The sequence below is a fragment of the Mustela erminea genome, chromosome 8 (genome assembly GCF_009829155.1).
Source record: "Mustela erminea isolate mMusErm1 chromosome 8, mMusErm1.Pri, whole genome shotgun sequence".
Lineage (NCBI taxonomy): Eukaryota > Metazoa > Chordata > Mammalia > Carnivora > Mustelidae > Mustela > Mustela erminea.
The window spans coordinates 104,974,624-104,998,832 of record NC_045621.1 but is presented as its reverse complement, the minus strand read 5'-3'; positions in this window follow the sequence as shown (position 1 = coordinate 104,998,832).

Below are 24,209 nucleotides of genomic sequence, written 5' to 3'. Positions count from 1 at the left end.
CCCCCTGAACAGTACGCAGAATGCCCCCTTGCCCGGGATTATCAGGACAAGAAGCAGGAAGCATCTGTCCGGCAGGTTCGGTTTTTGCCTCCCACATCTCTGCACACACATGGGCTGAGGGAGCTTCTGCTCATTTCACTGTTGAAAGAGCCCCAGGGCAGAAAGCCAGGACAAGGGACACCAGGTCACACTGCCATCAGCAAAGGAAGAATCAAATCTGGTGTCGAACTGCCCACCATGGCTGAACAGAGAGTTTGGGTCAGAGGAATGCAAGCTGGGAGACCAGAGGGGTTTGCTACAAAAAGCAGATTTTGAGCCCATGCCATAACGCTAGAGCACGTTCTGTGGGTCACAGGGGCATGACAATGATCCGGACAGTTTCCAAAATGTGCAAGGAGCCCATGCGCCTATCACCACCGTCTAACCAGATACTCAAAGGTCTAACCAGAGACTCATGTACATAATGTCTTGAGGCCAGAATTGTACAGGTCCACCATGTATCATTCCACGTCTACCTTGGGCTTACAAGGTGATCTTGAACACTAATGTTAACAGGAATCTCTGAGCTCCTTGAAGGCACAGATAATACTGTGTCCTAACAGTATGTTGAGATAGAAACCTCACCTCTAAAGCACCCTTAGAGCCAGCTGCGAAGTCAATATGTAATAAAGATTTGAAAGAAAATGAATCAATTCTAAAGGAACATTTAAGCAGCAGACCTCCAAAGCCCAGAGTCAATGCTACACTCTCCTTGCTAAGCTGGTCCTGAAATTCTTAAAGGAAACTCAGCTGACAGATTAAATCTAAGACAAGTGAAGCGCCTGGGCATGTCAAAAGAGTGACAGCAGATGCCAAAAATCTGTCCTATCCATTTGCAAAGGTGCATATGAACAACCAAACAAACACAGTTTGTCCAATTTCGGTTCAGTTTTATTGTTCTAGGAAGGCTGCCTGGTGCAATGAATGCCTCACAAACCGAGCTGGGCGTGCTCCCAGGCAGCGCAGCTATGGGCCAGAGGTAGGCAGAACACTCCGTAAACAAGCCTCTACTCCAGCGGTGTCAATTCTACTTAAAGCTATCCCGTGGGTTTATATTTTAAAACATATATTATGTAGCCAAATGCCAAGCTGGTACTAATTTTCAAGATAAAAGTATAACTTTGAAGAATCTTCACGCTGTCATGGGCAGTTGGGACAACCGCCCCCCACCTTGACCCCCATAGGAGTATGAATTGACTCTCTTCGGCCCATGGAGTAATTTCTGATGGAAAGGTTTAGAAAGCGTTGGTGAGGGGAAAAGCTCGTTGGAGTCAGATGAAGATGGATTCAAAAATTTCCTCCTAGCAGGATCCTTTGGGGTTGAGTTATTTCACTTTTGTTGTGAGACTTTATTTCCTTGTCTGTGACAGATGGATAAGAATGCCAACGTCTCTGGGTAGTCGGGATACGAAATGGGATAGTATGAAAATGTCCCCAAGGGGCACCTGGGTGTCTCAGTCTGTTAAGCACTGAGCTCTTGGTTTTGACTCAGGTCATGATCTCATGGGCCAGGTCCCGAGATCGAGCCCTACATTGGGCTCCTTGATCAGCAGGGAGTCTGCTTGGGATTCTCTCTCTCCCCCTCCCCACCCAATAAATAAACAAATCTTTTTTGAAAGAAGAAAATGTCCCAAATAGAGTGGGCACATGCTAAACACAGTTTACTTTTTCTTTTCTTACCTCACAAGTCACATTCTTCCAAACCTTGTCTCATCTCCTTCCAAATAAGACTACAGCTTCCTAACCAAATACTCTTACATTAATTTTATTCCTGCCACATGAAAAATGTCTATAAGGCAGTTACTTAAAACTCGGTATCACTCCTCCAAAAGCTCGGAATATCTTGCATTCCACCAAAGTTCACAAAAATGTCTATCATAAAGGACACGGTCATGAACTACTTAGCTTGGCACTTCCGTTCCTTGCAGTCTGGCCTGTTACTGAAATTAGCTAATCCTAAGTTAGTTTTTCAACTATGAAATGAGAATAATGTAAGTTCCCTGACATGTTGTTAAGAATAACGTGAGAAGGTGACATGTAAGTAAGGACTTAATGAATGTCAACGTTATCCCCATCTTCATTCCTGGTGTCTGTCCCTGTTGTCCTGGAAAGATTGTACATCTGTTCCTGCCTCCCTCCCAATGCTCCCCCCACCTGGAATGCCTGTCCTAGTTTTCTCTCTCCTCATTGCCTTCCCTCTTTGCCAACCAATCCAAAGACCCATCTCCTTAAAGTACCTTCTTGAAAATCAGTGTAGCTTCAAATGTCCCTTTTTGTTGTTATTAAATTTATTTTTTTTTAGTTTTTTACTTTAATTCTGGTATAGTTAACATACAGCCTTATGGTTTGTCTCCCTCTGTCTTTTTCTTTCCTTTGTTCATTTGTTTTGCTTCTTAAATTCCACATATGAGTGAAATCGTTTGGTATTCGTCTTTCTCCGATGGACTTATTAGCATTCATTTCTCTAGCTCCATCCATGTTGCTGCAAATGGCAAGATTTCATTCTTTGTTATGGTTGAACAATATTCCATTGTTTATATATAATATACCATGTCTTCTTTATCCATCCATTTACCCACGGACACCTGGCTGCTCCCATAATTTCACTATTGTAAATAATATCACTATAAACATAGGGGTGCATGTATTCTTTCAATATTCTCTGGGAAAATACCCAGTAGTGTGATTACTGGATCATATGGTGATTCTATTTTTAATTTTTTGAGGAACCACCACACTGTTTTCCACAGCAGCTGCACCAGTTTGCATGCAAGAGGGTTCCTTTTTCTCCACATCCTCGACAACAATTTTTGTTTCTTGTGTTTTGTTTTGGTTTTGGTTTTTTTTTTCTTTTGATGAAGCTGTGAACAATTTCAGTTTTTTTAAATCTGGACCCTTGTTACACATCTTCTTAATATTTTATGTAAGGAGATGGGAAGTATGCATCTGGCCTTCCTGCTGTATACTCAGGTGCATGGTTATCTGAGGGACATCGTTAGAATAGCAAAGTGAGCCAGGTGCTTTTTCACGGAGCCCCATTTTTACTCCGAAGAACAACTGGTACCCACCACATGAGCCCAATGGCTTCTTAAAACTCACGGATTTTTCTTTTCTTCTTTTTTTTTAATGTGCTCCTTTTTAAAAATTTTTACTTACTTTTTAATTTCTTTTCAGTGTTCCAGAATCCACTGTTTATGCACCACACCCAGTGCTCCATGCAATAGGTGCCTCCTTAATACCCACCACGAGGCTCACCCAACCCACTACCCCCTCCCTTCCAAAACCCTCAGTTTGTTTCTCAGAGTCCACAGTCTCTCCAGGTTCATCTCCGCCTCCAATTTTCCCCAACTCACTTCTCTTCTCCATATCCCCATGTCCTCCGTGTATTGTTTCTTGTGTTTTTGATTTTCACCTCTTTCCTCACGTTTATAAGTTGAAAGCAAATGGAAATTCAGACAGATTCAAGAATGGCTTGAGTAGAAGGACAATGCTAGCTGTGGGAGCTAAGGGTCTGTGGTGGCCTGATTGCATTAATGGCCTCCGTTTTTTTCCTCCACCTCCAGTTACCCCCTTCCCCCCTTTCATGTGTGAATTGGCAAATCTCTAAACAATAGAAATTCATGCCTCACAATCCTAGAGGCTGGGAAGTTGAGGCACTGGCAGATTCGCTGTCTAGTGAGGACCTACTTCCTTGCTCACAGCCAGCCATCTCCTGGCTGTGTCCTCACGTGCCAAAGGGGCGAGGGAGCTCTCTGGGGTCTCTTTCACAAGGATGCTAATCCCATTCATGGGGGCTTCACCCTCATGGCCTGAGCAAGTCCCAAAGGCCCCATTTCCAAATACCATCACACCAGGAATGAGGTTTCAACATACAAATTTCGAGGAGGCCACAAAGCTTCAGCCTGTGGCTTCTGGCTCGAGAGAATGGGATGAAGGGGAAGGTGATGCCAGCAGAGGCTTTACACGGGTGCTTGCACTCCCAGCGTCCTCTGTCCCACCTTTTCCATCACCCTGAGGAGGACAGGGTCAGGCTAGCCTGTTGAAAAAGAAGACACAAGGGGAGTAAGAGCCCAGTCATCCCAGTCAGTACCATTCCAGATGTGCCAAATGCCAGTCAGCCCTACAAATGTGAACTAGCCTGGTCAGGATCTCGTGCAGCTGACCCGTGAGATGAAACCAAGCCAACCAATGAGCTAAGTAAGGGTTCCCTGTGGAGCTCCATCGAGTTGTTCCGGGTGTTGGTTATACACAAGTATTGTGGGAAGAGCCGACCCAGGGTGATAAGCTGAATTGTGTCCCCCCCCCAAATTCACATGTTGAAGCCCTAACCCCCAGCACCTCAGAATGTGATTGTATTTGAAGGCAGAGTCTTTAGAGAGGTAATCAAGCCAAAATGAGGCCATTAATATGGACCGTAATCCAGTATGACAAGTGTCCTTATTACAGGGGAAAATCTGAACCTACAAAGAGACACCAGGGGTGCACATGCCCAGAGAAGAGACCACGCAAAGGCAGTGAGAAGGTGGCCATCTGCAATCCAAGGGAAAAGACCCAGAACAGAAGCTTCCCTTATGTCCCGTAGAGTAAACCAACACTGCCAACACCTGTATTTTGGACTCCCGGCCTCCAGTTCTGTGAGAAAATGAATTTTCGTTATTTAAAGCTCCTGATCTGTGGTATTTCATCATGGCAGCCCAAGCTGACTAATACACTCCAAGTCTCAGACAGGATGCAGGCACCCACCTGTGCCTCCCCAACGGCTCTAACAACACTGTGTGAGAGGTCTCGGAATCCTGAATATGGCTGAGGCAGCTCAGTCTGGGAAGTCAGATGATGGTGAGGAGGTGCCTCGCCCCCGAGGGGTCTCCAATTTCAAAATTTTACTTAACTGATTAATGAAGAAACCCGCAGAAAGGCAAATCTGATTTGAAAGATGCTATGTTGAAACTGGACTTTTATACTCACTGAAAAGTATGAAAAGGCATGTCTAGATACATTTGCTAAATGTCACAAAAAAAAAAAAACTGGCTAATTCCTTGCAGGATAATAAAACCCTAATTTTCAGGATTACCTTTTCAAACTGACAGAAAAGATATCGTCACATCTTACCAGTTTCACTGAACCGGAAGCTGTCCAAGTTCTGATTATTTATGCAGACTTAGAAAATACTCCAACATAGCGATTCTCAAGCTCTTTGGTGTCTGGATCCTTTCCCTTTTACATAACTTTTAAAAGTTATTAAGGATGCCCAAAGGACTTTGTTGATCTGAGAAATAGCTATCAATATTTGCCATAATAAAAATTAAAAGAAAGAAACTTTTTAAAAGTTGGGAGTTCATTTTAAAATAATAATAATAAACTCATTCCATGACAACATACATAACATAATTTAATGGGAAAAAAATAACTATATTTTCCAACAGAAAAGTCTTTACTGAGAAGAGTGGGACTGTTTCACCTCTTTGTAAATCTGATTAATGTCTAGGTTTGTGGAAGACAGAGAGAGCACACAAGCAAGGGAGCAGCAGGCAGAGGGAGAAGCAGGCTCCCCGCTGAGCAAGGAACCCGATGTAGGACTTGATCTCAGGACCCTGGGATCATGACCTGAGCTGAAGGCAGGTGCTTAACCTACTGAGCCACCCCAGGATCCCTGGCCTAACTTATTTTTAATGGACAGTTTACCCATGCACAATTTTCTCATGATGGGCCATTTCAATAATACTGATTCACTGTGGGGCACATGGGTGGCTCAGTAGGGTAAGCTACTGGCTCTTGATTTCAGCTAAGGTCATGATCTCAGGGTCATGAGTTCAAGCCCTACATCAGGCTCTGAGGTGGACATAGAGTCTGCTTAAGATTCTCACTCTCCTCTCCCTCTGCCCCCTCTTCCCCATGACCTCTCTCTCTCTCTCCCTCAAGAAAAATAAATAAATTTTTAAAAAATAAAAAAAATTTATTGCTTCACTGAATCCACTGAATCTACCAAAAGTTGGTACATTTCGAAGCGTTCATTAATATCATCGTTGGTTTTGTCAATGAGGCAGGGATTTTTCTCACCGAGTCTGTGGCAGGGAAGTGTGCAATGATGACCTCATGCGCGCACAGGTTCACTGTCTTGATCTGTGTCAAGACCCACAACCAGTTCTACCCACTGCTGATTTTGCACCAATTACAATGACCAGTGAAAAATACACATTTTGTCTTCATGTTAACATGAAAACAGTTTTGACCTCACAGTCACCCTGAACGTGTTCTAGGACTCCTGGGGGCCCCTGGCCCATGCTTTGAGAAGCATTTCTCCGACATGAGCCTGAGAAGATAAGCTGTCATCTTTTTACCTGGTTTGCAAGTTTTGGATAAGTTTTCATAACATCTCGGACTTGGACAAAAAGAGATCATTTGGCAGGAATTGGGAACGGGGGAAAGGTAGAGCTGTGAAAGGGGAGGGTTTCATGGCTGTCACTCTCCCAAGGATGGAACAGGCAAGCAAGAGCACTTGGAGAAGGGATACCTTCTCTAAATTTGGCTCTGAAGGACTGAGTAAAATCAAAAACAGGCAGATGTCGGGGGAATCTTGCTGAAAGCACATCTGACTACCCAAAAGCAAGCACAGTGGGCTTGCAAGTTTTGAAGCACAACCAAATGCCCATTTACCATTAATCAACAGAATTAATTAGCAGATAATCACTGTCCCTCAGGGTGTGTGCTACTAAAAACTCTCAGCAGATAAATTAATTTCCAAAAAACAACCCCAGACAACCCAACTCTTTTGAAATCAGTGTGAATATAATCTTTTGTCTCCAGCTAGTAAGTGGCACCCTGATGATTTCTCCTTCACATCTTCTAGGCTCCCCTTAGCCCATGTGCCATGTTTTCTAGATGGATTATATGGAGGAGGGAGAAGAGAAGCAGGATGGCACACATCAGCCAGTCAGTTATCTCACCAAGATTTCCAGTGCCCAGCCCTATGCTAGGAGGCAGACACAAAATGCTGAGCAAAAACAAACCTGGTTCCCATCATCATCCAATAGAAGGGAGGGTTTAAAGAAAGTGGCATGATTGAATGCATCATTACAAACATATTGAGTTCCCTGAGAAGAAGGAATATGGCATCATAAGAACATATTTAAAAAATAAATAAATAAAACATCATGGACTGGGATCTGAAACACTTCTTGTCTTGTGCTCTGTGATCTAGAGACTGGGGAAGAGCTCATGGATCCAGGCTACTGGGGAACAACAGGACATTTGGGAGGAGGTCCCATGTCAGGGCAAAGTGTGATGCACCAACAGCGTTTAGAAGCACAGAAAGTGAGGAAAGGTGAAAGCCAGACTGGGCCTTGCAGACCAACCGAAGAAATGTGGATCATGACACTGAGAGCAGCGGGGAGCCTGTGAGGGATTTTCAGCAGGGTCTGGTGTCAAGATTCAATCTGCGTTGAAAGTAGCATCAAATATGCATTGTGGCCATGACTGGAGAGCCCCCAGGTAGGGCAGGGACACCACCGTGGAGCCATGGTAGATGTCAGTGAAAGGGATGAGGGCAGGATGGTGGAGAAGGAGGGGTGCTGCATTCCTGAAACACTGAGCAACCTTGGCCGTGGGAAGGATGTGAAGGTGGAAGAAAGGGAGTTCCAGGGTAAGTTACAGATGGCCGGTTTGCACAACTCAGTGGATGTTAGAGAGGAAGAGGCTCTCACGCAGTCAGCCTTAGCCTTATGGAGCCCGATGCAAGGAGGTGAGATGCTAAGTAAGATATGCAGCCTGATTTATGGGTTTGGGACTTAGGCAGCAGGTCTGGACTGGGTATAAACTTGGGTGATTGAGGGGCACCTGAGTGGCTCAGTGAATTAAAGCCTCTGCCTTCGGCTCAGGACATGATCTCAGGGTCCTGGGATCGAGCCCTGCATCGGGCGGGCTCTCTGCTCAGCGGGGAGCCTGCTTCCTCCTCTCTCTCCGCCTACTTGTGATCTCTGTCTGTCAAGTAAATAAATAAAATCTTAAAAAAAAAAAAAAAAAAAAACCTTGGGTGACTGAAGCCACAAACATGTGGCTCCATGCATTTGCCAGGAGAAAGGAGGGAAGTTGGGGTGTTGGGAGAGGGCAGGAGAGAAAAGAAGTTAGAAAAGGAGAAAGGGGAGAGGAAGGGGAGAAGAGGGTGAGAGGGGAGAGAAGAGGAGAAGGCGGAAGAGGCAGGACTCGAAGAGGCGTGCCTGTACGTGTCTGGGTACACCGGGCGGTGCTGCAAGGGAAACGGTGCTGCAAACGTCAGGAAGCGGATGGAAGGGCACGGACTGTGCAAGGCAAGGAACAGGCAAGAAGGGAGGGGGACCCTGAGGGGTGCCAACACTGCAAGAAAATGCGCCAACTTTAGGGCTATGGCATCTATGTGGATGTCCGTTTGCCCTCAAGCTCCCGCCCCCACTCCACCCTCCTCCCCCACTCCTGCCCTTTCCCCACTCCTCCCCTCACCCAGAGTGGCTGATCTGCAGACTGCCTCAGCCCAGCCCTGACTCCTTTTTGGATTCGACCGATCAGGAGCACCGGCAGGAACTCAAAAGAGGAAGGGAAGAGAAGGAGGTCCAAGGGCCCTTCAAATATTCCATCAGCCCCATTCCCACAAGATCCCTTGAGCTGGTTATGTCCCTCAACCCAAGCTCACTGCTCCTCAAAGGAGGGCCATTCTCTATGACTCTTCCTCTACCTCCCAGGAGGTCCGCGGCTTGTCTGCTACAAAGCTCTGGAAGAGAAACCCCCAAATTGATGGGTTATTAAATGCGAGTGGCCCCAGGAAGAGCTGGGTTCTCTGCCAGGAACACAGAGCAGTTGGGGTGCCACTCTGCTTTCCTGTGGAGGGTCGGGACAGCACATCCCAGCACCCACCATGTCCACCTCCTCTGCCTCTCCAAGCTACTGCCTTTATAAGTCCTGAGGCAACCCCTCCAGGGTCCTGGCAGGTCGCTCTGCCAGGAGGGATTTCAGAAGGGTAAGGTTAGTGGGACGAACAACTCCTGACACAGCACCTGGTCGTGGGCCCCACCTTGAATTTATCCCCTCCCTACTAACTGTTCTCAATTTTCCTTACCTCAGTTAACCCCTCTGCTGGTCCTAGTACCGCACGTGGCAGCATGATCCTCACAGCATTCCTGAGGGACCCCCTATCACCACACCCTACTCAGGCAGGACTGATGCCTTTGCTTTGTCCATTCGCTGTCAAAATAAGGCCAAGGAACACCAAGAGAACTGGATGGAACAACTTGGATGCCAACATGCCTCCCAGCTCCCACTGTGAAAGGCAGCCCTTTCCTCTCCTGATGACGCAGTAACCCAAGTGCCCAGGTAGCCGCCATAGTCTTCAGTTCCATGGGATTCTTAACTCTGTCCTACAGCGGAAGGGTAGGAAGTCGGAACCTTGGTGACCAGTGCCTCAAAACCCACAGAGCCCAGGTTTACAGACACAGGAAGCCCAAATCCCCCGACTAGATCACAGGCCAAGAGGGGCCACGCTTGCCTCCATTCCTTGGTGTGAACCATTCCTGGACCATTGTCATTGTCTTCAGCTGAAGTAACCCTGCATGGGGGTGACTGCAGAGAGGTTTCTGCAGAGAGACCTCCAAGGAGCCGACGAATAGTCCTCCATTGCTGGAGAGGGCAGTGCAGCATCAACCAGAAGCAACAGTTGTAACGGAAACAAAGGAGGCTTGAGTAAGGGTGTGTATTAGATGGTGGAAAGGTCTGATAAACTTTTCTTTATGAAGAGGCCAAAATCCTGGTAAAAGGGGGCAGGGAGCATCTGCGGTCGAGCATGCCATCCCGAGAAACTTGGTGATAACTAGGTCAGTCACGAAGAATTGATAGCAATATCAATTTTGCTCTATTGGAAACACATGGCTACTCAGTTGCAGGTGGGATGAAAACAGATGGCAATATTCATGCAGGCGTCAGGTTAGAGTAGCAGAAAGATAGGCCATGGGCTCCAAGCTCCAGCAAGAAGAGAGCTGAGGGTTGGAAGAGGCTGAATGGCCAGTGGCCAGCAGGGCCTGACAGGGATGCAGAACCAGCACGGAGGCAATCACTGAATGAGCAACCGGAAGGGCAGAAAGTTGGGCTCAGGCAGCAAGATGCTGGAATGTGCCATTCTGGATGTGGCACAATTTCTCGCGGTTCTAATGTGTCACCGGCCAATGGTGGGTGGAGGTAGAGTGGAGGAAATAATCACGGGAGGTGAGGAAAGAGTAATGCAACTAAGGATGGGCTTATTGGAAGGGCCATGTGCTAGGTGGGGACTCACCTGGGATCTGGGCAGGCTTGGAGTCAAGAGGGCCAAATCACCTATGAAAAGGGCAGACTGGCTAGAGGGGTGTCCAGTCACCTCTGTGAAACCCTAATATCAATATAATGGCAGCAAAGCGTTTCACTTACTTCATCTGATTTGACCTTCACAAAAACTCTGGGGAATAGGGCAGTAGTGATGTTTTCTTCCAGCTACTATCAAGAAATGGAAGTGCTGCAAGCTTTAATGAGCCTCAAAGGACTGAGACTGGAAAGCGAATCAGAGAGGCATCTGTCTCTTCTGGAAAGCCCTCCTGATCCTCTCCGCAAAGGAAGACGATTCCCTCTGTGGGCCCTATTTCCACCCCTGGAGGTGCTATTTCCTTATATGTCCTGCCCTCTGAGCAGTAGGGACAGAGAATCTGGAATTTGGCATTTCTCTTCATTCACATTAGGGTCAACTAAAAATAATCACCTCCATTTGCAAATATGGACATTGGCAGATTTGGGGAAGAGGACCTATCAGTCCTAGTATTGTAATGTGTGATATTTCTGCGCACTGTATACTACACACAGCCATCGACACAGAGTGATTCAAAGGACAACCAAAGGCCTGCTTGCTTTTTTTTTTTTTTAAGATTTTATTTATTTCTTTGGGAGAGAGAGAAAGTGAGAGAGCATGAGAAGGGAGAAAGTCAGAGGGAGACGCAGACTCCCCATGAAGCTGGGAGCCCACTGTGGGACTCGATCCCTCAACTCCGAGATCATGACCTGAACTGAAGGCAGTGGCTGAACCAACTGAGCCACCCAGGCACCCGGTCCTGCTTGCTTTCTAAAGAGCAGTTCTCCCGCCAAACCCCTCGAGATGCTGGGGACGAAGAGAGAAGGGTTAAGAGAAGGACATACTAGTTCAAAATAGAAGATGAAGGGAGGAGTTCCAGATCTTGCCACAAGGAAGACAAAACTTGTAGTTAACCATAAAAAAGAGTTGATTACTAAAGGCTCCTGTGTTTCTCCCACATGGTAGTTGTTTACTCAACCAGAAGATGCACTCTGGCTGTCGGGAGATTCTGGAGAAAGCTAAGACGCTCAAGGAAAATAATAAGAAATAAGAGATAGAAGAGAAACAAAAAAATAAAGGGGAAAGGGAGCAGAGGTTGTTGGTGTGACACTGGATCAAGCAACAGATTCAAGGGGGTGAAACCACCTTTGTCTCTGACATGGATCACACATGGCAAGAGCTTCTGGAGCAGTGGAGCAGCAACCGTTCTCACCATCCTGCTATGCCCCACCCCCAGCAGCTAGGCTGCCTCACTCCTTGCTCAGGGTCCTCAGCATCTCACCACTGCATTTAAGATAAAATCCCAGTGGGAGCCCCCATGGCCTGCCCCTTCCTCATCGCACTCCATTACAGCTTCATCTTAAGCCACTTTGCCCATCACTGATAGGCTCCAGTCATGTTGGCTAAACTCTTCTGCCCCAGGTCCCTTGCACATGCTACTACAGAGTAGCATACAGATGTCTAGAGGGCTCTTTACCCTACTACTCTTCTGCCACCTCTTCATTTGGCCATCTCCTGCCTATTCTGCCTTTCTCAGACAAAATTTTCCTTCTTCAGCGAAGTCTGATCTAGTATTCATATATGATGAAACCATTCTGTTATAACCACTTAGAATACCCTGAGGTTTTCTTGCAAATCTCCTATCCCAATGTGTGGAGATGCACTTATATTTGTGATTGCTGATTTAATGTCAGTCTCCCCCACTAGACCACAATCCCCTTGAGGCAAGGAACATGTCCACAGGTACCCCCAGCAGGCTCCTCAGAGCCTGTCACCAAGCAGGTAGTCCGAGTGCATTTACAGATGCATTACAGAGGAAGAAACCCTAGTAAAGAATATTCTACCAGTGTAAGAAAGAGCCAGGAGGAAGAACAGCCCTGGGGTAAGATAGTCACCTGAACCTCAGATCATCCTGAAAGCTCAATCCTAATCAGTCTTATGCTATAGGTGTGGGGGCGGGAGAAGAGTCAATATCTCAGTAGCTCACGGGACACTTGCATTCGAGAGCAAGATTTCAGTGACCCCAAATGATAAGTTCTTGGGTGATGTTGAATTACCCTGTTTACTGACCATCCGATGACGGCACCCTCTGGGAGCTTTCTACCCAGTAGAGAAAGAGAGACTATCAGGAAGAAACTAGTGGGTAATGTAATGTCAAGTCCGAAAGAGTATGGGAAGCTAGAAGTCATGTAAGTGTAAGATTGCCCCAGGGCTGGGTAGTTAGAGACAGCACGCAGGAGGGAACATGAGTCGGGCCATGAAAGATGGATGTGATTCACCTCCAGCGGAGAAAGACAAAGCTCCAAGAGAAAGAGGGTGGAACTGGACAAGGAATTTCTAAGGGAAGAAATAAAAATACATACAAATGTGAAATATAGCCACCTTTACTAGTTACCAAAGGAAAGCAGATTAAAGCACTACGATACAGTGTTTCCATTTAAAAGTGAAAAAGATACCTAAAATAGCAATATCTTGCATTGCAAGGAGTAGAGTGGGGTGGGTGCTTACACGCACCACTCAGGAAATAAGCATCGGTACGCCCTCTCCGCAGGACCCTGGGCACTGTGCGTCAACAGTCTGTTGTGCTTCAACAGACTGTAAGTCCCCTTCTGGGAATGTGTCCTAGGAAGTTAATGAAGGATGGGTATAAATATTTAACCTTAAGGATGTCCTTTAGAGTACTGGGGGGTTTTTTAAATAAAAATTTGGAAATCACGGGATGCCTGAGTGGCTCAGTTGGTTAAATGTCTGCCTTCAGCTTGGGTCATGATCCCAGGGTCCTGGGATCAAACCCCATGTCCAGCTCCTTGCTCAGCAGGGAGCCTGCTTTTCCCTCTGCCTGCCACTCTCCCTGCCTGTGCTCTCTCTCTAACAAATAAATAAATAATCTTTTTTAAAAATTGGAAATCACCTAAATGTCAAAAAACAGGGAGTTAGCTCAGTAAACTATGTATACACCAGACTTTTACACACAGAGAGAAAACATGATGTTACTGAAATACTATTAATATAGAAAGATGGTCAGAAAATTATATTAAGTATTAAAAAAAAGATTACCAAATGCTGTGTCTGTTATGAACTGATTGTGCTTTTGAGAGAGAGAAGCTTGTGCAGAGTGGGCAAAGAGGAAAGCAGGGACACTAGGGGTCCTCCAACCCTGGCCATGTTTGGAGCAGTAACAGGTCTAGTGAATGTGAAAAAGGGAAGGTTTCAGCCTTCAGATAGAGCTGTCCATTCAAATTTCTTTAGCATTCTTTATCCATCTTGCAGTTTCAGCCATCACTAATGGAGCACCTTGTATGTGCCAGGCACTGTATGAGGCTCTGAGAATAGGAGGCTGAATCGGTAACTCAGAGCTGAATCGATAACACACACCTGAGAGGACTGTAAGGTTCTAGAGCAGGTAGAAAGTGGTCCCAGGAAGACAGGGCACATATACTGTAGAGCCAAAATCATACAGTGGCTGTCTACTGGCTCAGCCTGGACGGGAGTGTATGGTTTGGCTTGTACAGTTCTTTTTTCTTTGCATTTGTGGTTTTGAATGCCTTCAGGCAGGATTCATCCTCTCCAATCAGGGACCAGAGTTCCTACCTTCTTTTCTCTTCACCACAGTGACTTCACACCATCTTGCTGGCCTCCGAGTGCATTGGGATTTGCCACCCCCAGAGCAGAGGAAAGAAGATGGGACAGGGTCCACACCATCAAGAGCTCCAGTCCTGCTAGGAACTGTGCCTCCTAGAGGCAGTTCCTTAGCTCACTTGGACTCCTCCTACTTAAAGTGAGACTTTGACTGGGAGTCTTACCCCCAGGCTGTCCTTGTCCATCATGTAAGGCCAGGGAAGGGTCTTCCCATCCAGGACTGGTCGTTAAGAGCCAAAGCCAGGGGAAAGTGCCTCTCACGTATTCCGCTGAAGATTGGGCTCCATATCCTGGAAATGAAGAAGACAGTCAATGACAAAGATGGCAAGCTTGAAAGGAGGTGCCCAATCCCATGAGAAGCAAGCCACAGAGTACAGAGGGGCAGAGAAGTCAGAAGGTGTGACCAGGGAGGACTGCCAGAGAATGACGAGCCCAAACAAATTCCCCCAAAGAGAGGGCATCATGGCTCTTCCTAGGTCTAGATTTTCTTGGGTGCAGCCAGTACTTGGTCACGGGTCAAAATAGGAAGATGCGCCAAGCTCACTCCTTCCCACCTTCCACCATATTGACGGAGGGAAGGCCATATTAATGCCCCTCACTTGTACATATCACCTTTTCTTCCCCAGCCTCCCTGTGTTATTTCCAGGTTTCTTCCATAGTGGTAAGCAGTCACCTCCAGCCCGCAGCAGAAGCCTTCCTGCCCAGGCAATCCATGATGGGCTGATTTCTCAGCAGAAGTGTTCACAGGGTTCTCTGTTTAATGCCTTAACTGTACCCCACAGCTTCTAATTACCCAGTAATGACTCTTTTTTCTGAGGGCTGGCATTGTGTCCCCAGCTATACAGTGAGCTCCATAAAGGAAAGAATGTGTGCTACATCAGGTTAAACACTCCCTATGTTGGAAAATGCATGGCATGACCTGGCCAAGACGGAAATGACCATGTCCCAGGACCCAAACATACCTGAACTAGTTTCACCCTAGAGAAATGTCTGCTCATGCGCACCCGGAAACAGTGCGAGCATTCGTAACAATGCCTTTCTCAATAGCAAAAACATGAGAAAAAACCTAATAGGCCCTCTTCAGTAGAATGGCTAAATAAATGTTGGCATATTCATTCAGTAGAACACAATAGAGCGATACAGATCAATACAGACGCACACACCAACACAGATGGATCAAAGCACAGGCTGAATGAATGAAAGACAGCCACGTGAAACTGTAGGATTCGGTGACTAGAAAGTCAGAAGCAGCTAACACCACATCCTACGTCATTGAAGAATGCATACAAATGGGAGGAAATAATAAAGACAAACAAGGAAATAACACAAAATTCGGGAAGGATGTTTGTTCTATTACAAATCCTTATACTCGCTGCAAGTGCCATTATGTTATTTTGTGATGTCATACGTTATTTTCTATGACTGACGTGGTGCACTATTTAAAAAGAAAAAAAAGACAAAACATTAAGTTAAAAGAAGAAATTAACTCAACTTAAAAGGAAAAAGCAAACACATTAACTCAGCAGAGTGGTAATAGAATTATGTTTTGTTTCTAATAAGAGAAAGTCTTTGAAGAGAAAGGATGAAAACTGTGGGGGGGGACCCCAAAATGTGGAAAAAATAAATATGCAAATGACAGGCTGGAAAACTATACAACATGAGCCAAAGGTTAAAAAACAGGGGTGGCTGGGTGCCTGAGTCAGTTAAGGGTCCAACTCTTGGTTTCAACTCAAGTCGTGATCTCAGGGTCATGGGATTAAACCCTAAATCGGGCTCCACACTCAGTTGGGAATCTGCTCGGGATCCTCTCTCTCTCTTTCTCTCTCTCCCCTGCCCCGCCACTCCCCCTGTTTGCATGCTCTCTCTTGCTCTCTGTCTCTCTATATATGCATATGGTAAATTTTTTTAATAAAAGATTGAAAAACAAAAACAAAAAAAATTCTCACCATCATTGCCATCTGTGTCTCAGCCTGTCTTACTCTTGAACTTACTGATTGCTAGATACTTATAAACACTCAAATCTTGTCAATCAAAAGTATTTGGCAATTAGCCTTCTGAATGTCTCCTCTCCTCCAGAATATCCCCTTCTCCTCCCTACTTGCCCATGTGGCTGTGGGTGCCGGGAGCTAGTGTCCTGGTGTGGTGGGAGGGTGGCTGCTTCCCTGCTGGGCCCACTATGAAGATGGGTGCCTGCGGATTCACTCAGCCCTCTTGCTGCAGCTGCCGTTCCTGAGAACCCGAGCCTAGCATCTCTTTCGCTGGATTCCCTCTGTCAAGGGCCTGCTTGCCCAAGACCCTGAGGACCTGGGACTCACATCTCACACCCACCTCCAAGTATTTGGCTTTCCAGTGTCGTGTGAGGAAGTGGCAACCCCCAGCGCCCAGCGATCTCAGTTTTCTTCTGAGAGGCGAATAGTCTTAGCCATACTTAAAGAAGCAAGGACAAATCTTCTGCTCTGGGATTCACTCAAACCTTTCCAGAAGCCTCTGCTCATCTGCCTCTTCCCACCAAAGGATGGGGCACAGCAACAACGCTTGACACTACATTCTTGACCTCTGCTCATTCCTCCACAGCTCATTCCCTTGTGGGGGAGCATCCTTTGCAGCTCCACCAGTGCCTCTAGAGCTAACACCTCACCTTTGGATTCTCCATCCATGTGTTCATTGTGATTAGATTTGGCTGCAGCGGATAAAAGATCCAAGTTGTAAGATTTTTTTTCATGCACATAAAGGTTAGTGTGTCAATTTTCTGCTGCCGCATAACAAGCCAGCACAAACATAGCAGCTTTAAACGACGTGAAGTCACATCTCACAGTGTCTGTGCATCAGACACCCTGGCACTGAGCGGCACAGCAGTGTTCTCTGCTTAGACACTCTCAGAGCTGAAATCCAGTGTTGGCTGAGCTGGGCTCCTACCGGGAGACCCTAGGGAGGAATCCACTGCTAAGTTCATCCAGGCCGTTGGCGGAACTCAATCATCGCTGTGGGAAGACTGAAATCCCTGTTACTCTGGCACGTGGACCTTCCTCTCCAAACCAACAACCATGAATCAAATTCTTCTCATGCTTTGACTCTCTGACCTCCCTCTCCTGCCTGCCAGAGAAAGACCTTTCTTTTCAAGGGCTCCCACAATTGAGATGTGGTTAAAACAGGATACTCTCCCTAGCTTAAGGTCAATCTCAATTATATCTGCAAAATCCATTTTACAATGTAATGTAACATACTCATGGGATAACACCAAGGGCAATGGTCATGGGGCCAATGTTCTGCCTTCCACAGCTAGTAGGCAGCTCTGCCCCGTGGAGCTCTGGGGACCAGTCTCCTTTCTGCATCTGCTCACCATCCTGGTCCCCTGTGGTCCAGGAGGCGGCAAACCCATGAAAAGGTAGATGTGCACAAGACTCACTCCAACCAGGTTAAAATCTGGAAGGTTCCTGGCAGCTGCCACATGACAGTTCTGCCTTGGTCCCATTCCTCTGACTTTGTGACTTTGTAACATCTTCACCGGACTGTAAAAGAGGCTGGGTCAGGTAGTTTTACTCTGGCGGGTGGGGGGAACCAAGAGCTTGATTAATTAGAGACAAGTCAACATATAATTCCAGGAAAGCCAGCCAAACTTCTTTTCTTTCTTATAAGCTTGGTTTTCAAGACTTTAAAATTTTTAGTTTGAAACTCAAGCTGGGATGCCTGGGTGGCTCAGTTGGTTGGACGACTGCCTTCGGCTCAGGTCATGATCCCGGAGTCCCAGGATCGAGTCCCACATCGGGCTCCCAGCTCCATGGGGCGTCTGCTTCTCTCTCTGACCTTCTCCTTGCTCATGCTCTCTCTCTCTCACTGTCTCTCTCTCAAATAAATAAATAAAATCTTTAAAAAAAAAAAAAGAAACTCAAGCTAAAAACTTGCTTTGTTCTTCCAGGCAGGGTCACTTCTCCCTTTCCGTGGGCAATCAGTTTCGACCTCCAGTCCTAGCTGTCCTGCCAAAAAAAAGGAAAGGAGGTGAATAGGGGGGAAGATAACTCTCATACCACATCTGCAAATAGAAAACTCAAGAGGGACGGTTGTCTCCCAGCTTGGCCCTCCCCCCGCAACCCCCTAGAAGCATCTGGCTCACAACGTGCCACACGCTTGTACAAGAGGAAAAGAAGAAATACTGCAAGGCCTTCTTTCGTAGCATTATTTGGTCTCGCGCACTGAAAATATAATTCCAGATGCAAAGCCTGAAAGGAGAAAGTGTTTTTCTTCTTCTTTCACAGGAAAGGAAAACTTAACGTCCAATAACGTCAAGCAATTAGAAGCCCTCCGGCACACCGAAAAGTCAGAGAAATGAAACCCACGATGAGTAATTGTCCAGTTTCAGGCATGTTAAAGAAATACAGTGGGGGGACGCCTGGGTAGCTCTGTCGGTTGAGCATCCGACTCTTGGTTTCGGCTCAGGTCATGATCTCAGGGTCGTGAGATCAAGCCCCGCATCAGGCTCCTCACTCAGGGCAGAAACTACTTGGGATTCTCTGCCTCTCCTTCTCCCTCTGCCCTCCCCCACACTCACGTGCACATTCTCTCTTTCTCAAATAAGTAAGTAAAAATCTTTTTAAAAAAAAAAAAAGAAAGAAAAACGATACAGCAGAATGACACGCACCACAGGGGGCCATCGCCGGCAATCACAGCCCAGCATTACTTCAAAGGTCATGGGACTGGCTCATTACCAGTCAGGACAGGAAGCAGACACCTGGACTGCAGTCCTTGTGGCTAATGAAACCCTAATTGGAACACTCCCAGGGGACATGGAGCTTTCATAATGCAGACTCGTACCTCCAGCAGTTTATTTTTTTTTTTCCCTGATGCCTGCTTCGGAGGAAAAAAATGCAATAAATGAGTAGTTTCTAAACCTGGAGTGGCCCTAGAAGAAAAAAAATAGAAACTTTTAATTCCGATGAATCTGAATGTGCAAATTGGCTCAGTCACTTTCCAACTGTGAGCGTTTAGCAAAACAATTTCAGCTGTGAGCTTTGGTATCTTCATTTCCGGAGTCAGGATATGAGCATCACCTTCCGTTCCCAGAGTCCCACATTCAGGCTCTGAGTTAATGTATGTGAAGTCGCAGGCACATTAGCAGATCTCGGTGCACTCGGATGGTTACTGTCAGGGCAACATGTGGAAGCAGGATTATATCTTTGTTGAAACTTGGTGTGGCTGGGCTCAGCTGTGAAGAAGTCTGACTAAACAGTGCAAGCTACCGACCCTAAGATTCACCAGGGATTGACAGAAAGGGGACACATGGTTAAATTGCAAGATGGGTAGGCTCTTGTATGAAGTTCTATCCAGCACGCAAGGAACAGCGCAGATACTCTGCATAAGAGGCACAAGAAATGCTGAGATGTCAGGACCTCACCCACGCTGCCTCTGATGAAAGTGGGCAAATAGGAGATGCCACATGATACCTAAGTGTCATTCCTTATCACAACTACGTCCATGACAATAGATCTCCATGCCCCTGCTCACCAACCCCCTTGCAGCGGCCAGGATGACCCAGACAGAAGAGGAACACAAGAAGGTACTCGAACAAATTCTCACTACAGGCCATTTACGGCATTACATCCCCTCCCCCCAGATCAAAACTGGACTTCAGCCCAGCTCCCCCGTTCCTAGGAGATGCCAATGCCGCCCATCCAGGAACCTCAGTTAAGAACCACTGCCCTAGGGGCACCTGGGTGGCTCAGTCGGTTAAGTGTTTGCCTTCAGCTCAGGTCATGATCCTAGGGTCTTGGGATCAAGTCCCCTGTCGGGCTCTCTGCTCAGCAGGGAGCCTGCTTCGCCCTCTTCCCCCTGCCTGCCGTTCCTCCTGCTTGTGTGCTCTGTCAAATAAATTAAATTAAAAAAAAAAAAAAGAACCTCTAGGTCAAGGGTTAGGAAATGCCAGCCCACCAGTAGCTGAATCCCACACACCACCTGTGTCTATGCAGCCCACGAACTATACGGTTTTCACACTTTTAAGTGTTTGGAAAGGAGAGGAGTACTTCATGATGTGTGAAAATCATATGAAATTCTCCTTGCAATGTCCATAGGTAAAGGTTTCTTGAAACACAGCCATGCTCGTTTACATTATCTGTGGCTACAGACTACAGTGACAGAGCTGGGTATTTGCAAACAGAGAGCAGAGAGCCCACAACTATTTACTATGTGGTCCTTTATAGGAAAAACCTTCCTTGGTAACCAAATGGCCTCATGGAACACCTGAGGGGGGAGAATGATGCCCAGAGTCTGGTTTCCTCTCCCTTGTCCGGGACTCTGGGTTCATCTTAAGATGGGGGCTTCACAGAGAATAACTTCTTTAGTGCTTAGGTATTAATAAAAGAAAAAGGGTTGTTGTTGTTGTTTTTTTAAGTTACCTTTCATCTTTCCCTTTCTGCTTGTATTCAAATGAGAGCAATTACAGGGCAGAGGCCTGCTAAGAAGTATGACAATTTATACAAAATTAATATAACAAGAGCTCGAAGCAAATGTATTTATTAAAGTAACCCACATAATCAGATAGCAGCGAATGGAAGAGGGGAAAAAATCGAAAAACCTGTGATTCCTAGTCAGTATTTCATTTGAGTTTGCATTTAAATGATAACACATCTTGTGGCAAATTATTTCAGACTTTTTCTATCAGGAAAAAGAAGAAGAAAAATGCACTCGTTGAAGGAAAGCTCTGCAAGAAGCAAGAAGTGATAAACTTCCCCAAGCCTATTTACAAATGCAGTCAATGAAACAGAATTTTAATGAATTGTGCCACATAATCTGGCGGTTAATGAGCTGCAAAAGCCTTTGTCAATTGCAGTGACTGGGAACTAACTCTTTCAGTTTCAAGATCAATAAGAGAATTCTCAGCTCTGCACTACCCCAAAGTGGAACTCTGGGGAAAAAGGAAGTTGTCAGAGGCCTGCCATCGCTACAGATCCCAGCAGCCAGGCCACCATCTGTTTTGAGGGACCCCCTCCCCTCCCTGATATTTAAATCCCAACTTCACACCAGGAGAGAGCCAAAGACAGTTTGGAGATCAAACGGCACAGCTCCTGTGAAATGCCAGGACAAAATGACAACAAAAGGGCTTGAATGACTCTAATAATAGCTCCCAATATTTCAGAAGCTGTATTCAGTTAAACCACTGGTGTGGACCTCTGGGAGTGGGTAAATAAAGCCCTTGACATTCAGTGTTCTTGATTTACAGAGATAACGGGCAGTGGGCTGTTCGGGGATTAAGCACTAACCTGAGGCTTCCTCTAATTCTGCCTTCCATAATACTTCTTTTATCTGCTGTTCCACTGCTGAAGCTCCAGTCACATTCAGTCTTCAGAGGCCTGGGATTTGCAAGTATTGTATTATCCATCCTCATTACCCAGAGTCGTTGCCATGGAGATGCGGTCGTTGCTAGGGTCCTGATGCGGCAGAACAGAAGAAATCCCAGGTGGAAAAGACCCATCATTCAACAGCAGGTGAACCTTTATTGAGCACCTACTACTTGGAGACAATAAAAATTCTTGGGAAAGTGCCAGAAAGGTAGAGATGAATGGGACATCAAACCCTGTCCTTAATTTGCTCTTAGACTAGAGGAGACAGACACTCATGTTCGTTGAATAAATTAATAGCCAACTGGCTTATAAATCTTTCATTTGGCAGAGACCTTTAAAAGATTTTATTTCATGTTGTGGGCACAATGAATATGTTCCAATTAAGTGGCAAGAAGCTTGCATGATATTTTGACGCCCAAACCAAACGAAGGGAAGATGTTCCTGTCATACCGTCCTCCCACACCCAATGTCGGAGATCACTTAAAGGCAACTTGTGCTGAACTTCCATTTTCATCCATTGAGGTTCTCTCTCTAGCATCAAGTTATGGGACCATTAGCAAAAGCCAGAGGAAAGCAATTTTGGAAGAGGGAGGGAGCCTCATAACATGTGAAAACTTGAAGGGATCCTGAACAGTGCACGAGGAAATTGCTATAGGCAATCCCATTCTGTCAACAGAATGTTCCACTTGGCTGCCGTCAAGACATAGGTGAAATGTTTCAACGTGGGGGAGCAGAAAAGAGTGGGAGTGAGATGCTCTGAGGGAAATGGACTGCCCTGGGTCACCCAACGCTCATTCTTACATTTAGTCCGATTTTTATTGGACTTGGGAAAGATAAGAGGATGGAGACCCACTGAAACTAATATAATACTGTATGTCGACTATACTTTAATTTTTTAAGATAAGCAAAAATGGTGCCTGGGTGACTCAGTCAGTTAAGCATCTGCCGTCGGCTAAGGTCATGATCCCAGGGTCCTGGGATGGAGCCCCACATCATTTGCCCTGCTCAATGGGGAGTCTGATTCTCCCTCTCCCTCTTCCCCTTCCCCACCCCCCACTCACACTCATGGACTCTCTCCCAGTAAGTATATAAAATCTTTAAAAAAATAATAACAAAATTAAATTAAAATAAGTAAAGACAGTGGAAGAGGAAAAAATAAAGACATAGTCCCTATCTTCAAGGAGTTTACCATCTAGCCAAAGAGGCAGGCTTATATTCAGATATTCATAATAGAAAGGGGAATGAAACAACTCTTAGGAGCAATGCATGGTTGAAGACCAGAAAAAGAGCACTGAGCCCTGCTTCTACTTCAAGAGGACCCAAAACTGAACAGCAGCTCTGCCGAGTAGCAGAAAACCAGTGCTCCAGAGACAGCTGTGGGGAGAGGCCCGTCCCACACGGAGAGGGTTTGGGACCCTTAGCCCAGCTTTGTCCCTCTAGGGTTACCTTCTCCTGGATTCAAAGACGGGCAAATCCTTTTATTAATCAGACCCAAACATGATGTGCAACTTTTTCCTCAGGTGCCCATGCATTCAGACAAGATTCGATTCAAGTATCAGGGGTAAAGGGAGGAAAATAAACTCTTTGAAAATAGATAATGCAGATTACCAAATGTGACAACCTCATCTTTGCCTGTAGCCCTCCCTCCTCCAGGGACAACCCCCTCTTGGTCCTGTCTTATAGCCTTGTGGTGGGCACTATGTTGGCATCACCATGGACATACCAGGACACTCCTCTCTACCAAACCTCAAGCAGAGTGAGAGCTGCTTTTGAAGAAGGGGGTTTCCTGCTTCTAGTTCAGTTCTGGCTTCTTTTCCAAGGGGCTACGTTGGAGGACCCCAAATGACCACCCACCAGAAGAGGTCCTACCTGCCCATAGGCACAAGCTGTAGCTCCAGCAAATAACCACACCTACACACAATATAATAGCCAGTTCTGGTAAGGGGAGATACCGACATACAGAGCTGGAGGTGAGCCAGGGTGGGCAAGGGTATTCATTTTTATTCAACACCTGTGTGGAACCAGGACGGTGTCCTTCTAAGCCACCAATTCAACCTAAAGAGAAGGATAGCCTGCTGTTTTGCTATCTTTCAAGGTGGAAAAATACCATCTCTTGGCCCCTCTTCAGATCCAAAGTCAAGTGAGACATGACCCCTTTCTTCAGACAGCTTACCATCCTTATTAAATCAATCAATCAATAAAATGTATAAATAAATAAAATCTTTAAAAATAATAATAATAAAATAAAAATAAGTAGAGAGAGAGAGAACGGGAGAACTGGGACTCGCACACAGAGGAAGTGCAAGGTCAGAAACTCCTTGTGCAGGGATCGGAACTGGCCCCTCGAACAGGAGGACGGCAGCCTCCAAGCAAAGGGAGTGAAGTCATAGAAGCAAGAAACCACATAGGACATTGGAAGTGCCATGGCCCCTTCTGAGCAGCAGGAGGGTCAATTCTAAGGGTGACCTAGGAAAAGTTGAAGTTTCCAAAGCTTCCAAGATGAAGGTTTACCAAAATAACCTGCCCATGAAGACTCTGCCGAGCTGAGTGTATGGATTAAGCTCGCTGGACACTTCAGCTCTGGGACACTGGATGAGTAATGGGACACAGACGGGAGAACAGTCCAGGACAATGGCAATGGTCCTGGTGAAGGCGCCAATGCCAGCAGAGGGGCGCGGAGCCCACCGTTAAGAAAGGGAGCACGTGCAAGAAATGAGCAGCACTTGAGAAATAAACATGCAACATTGGGCAACTGACCGAATTCATGTTTGAAGGAAAGGTAAGTACATTCACTGTGAGCTTAATCCTGCCTCTGATCTTCCATCCAGGGGTTCCTCAGCCTGAAATGCCCCCTCCTCTTCCTCCTC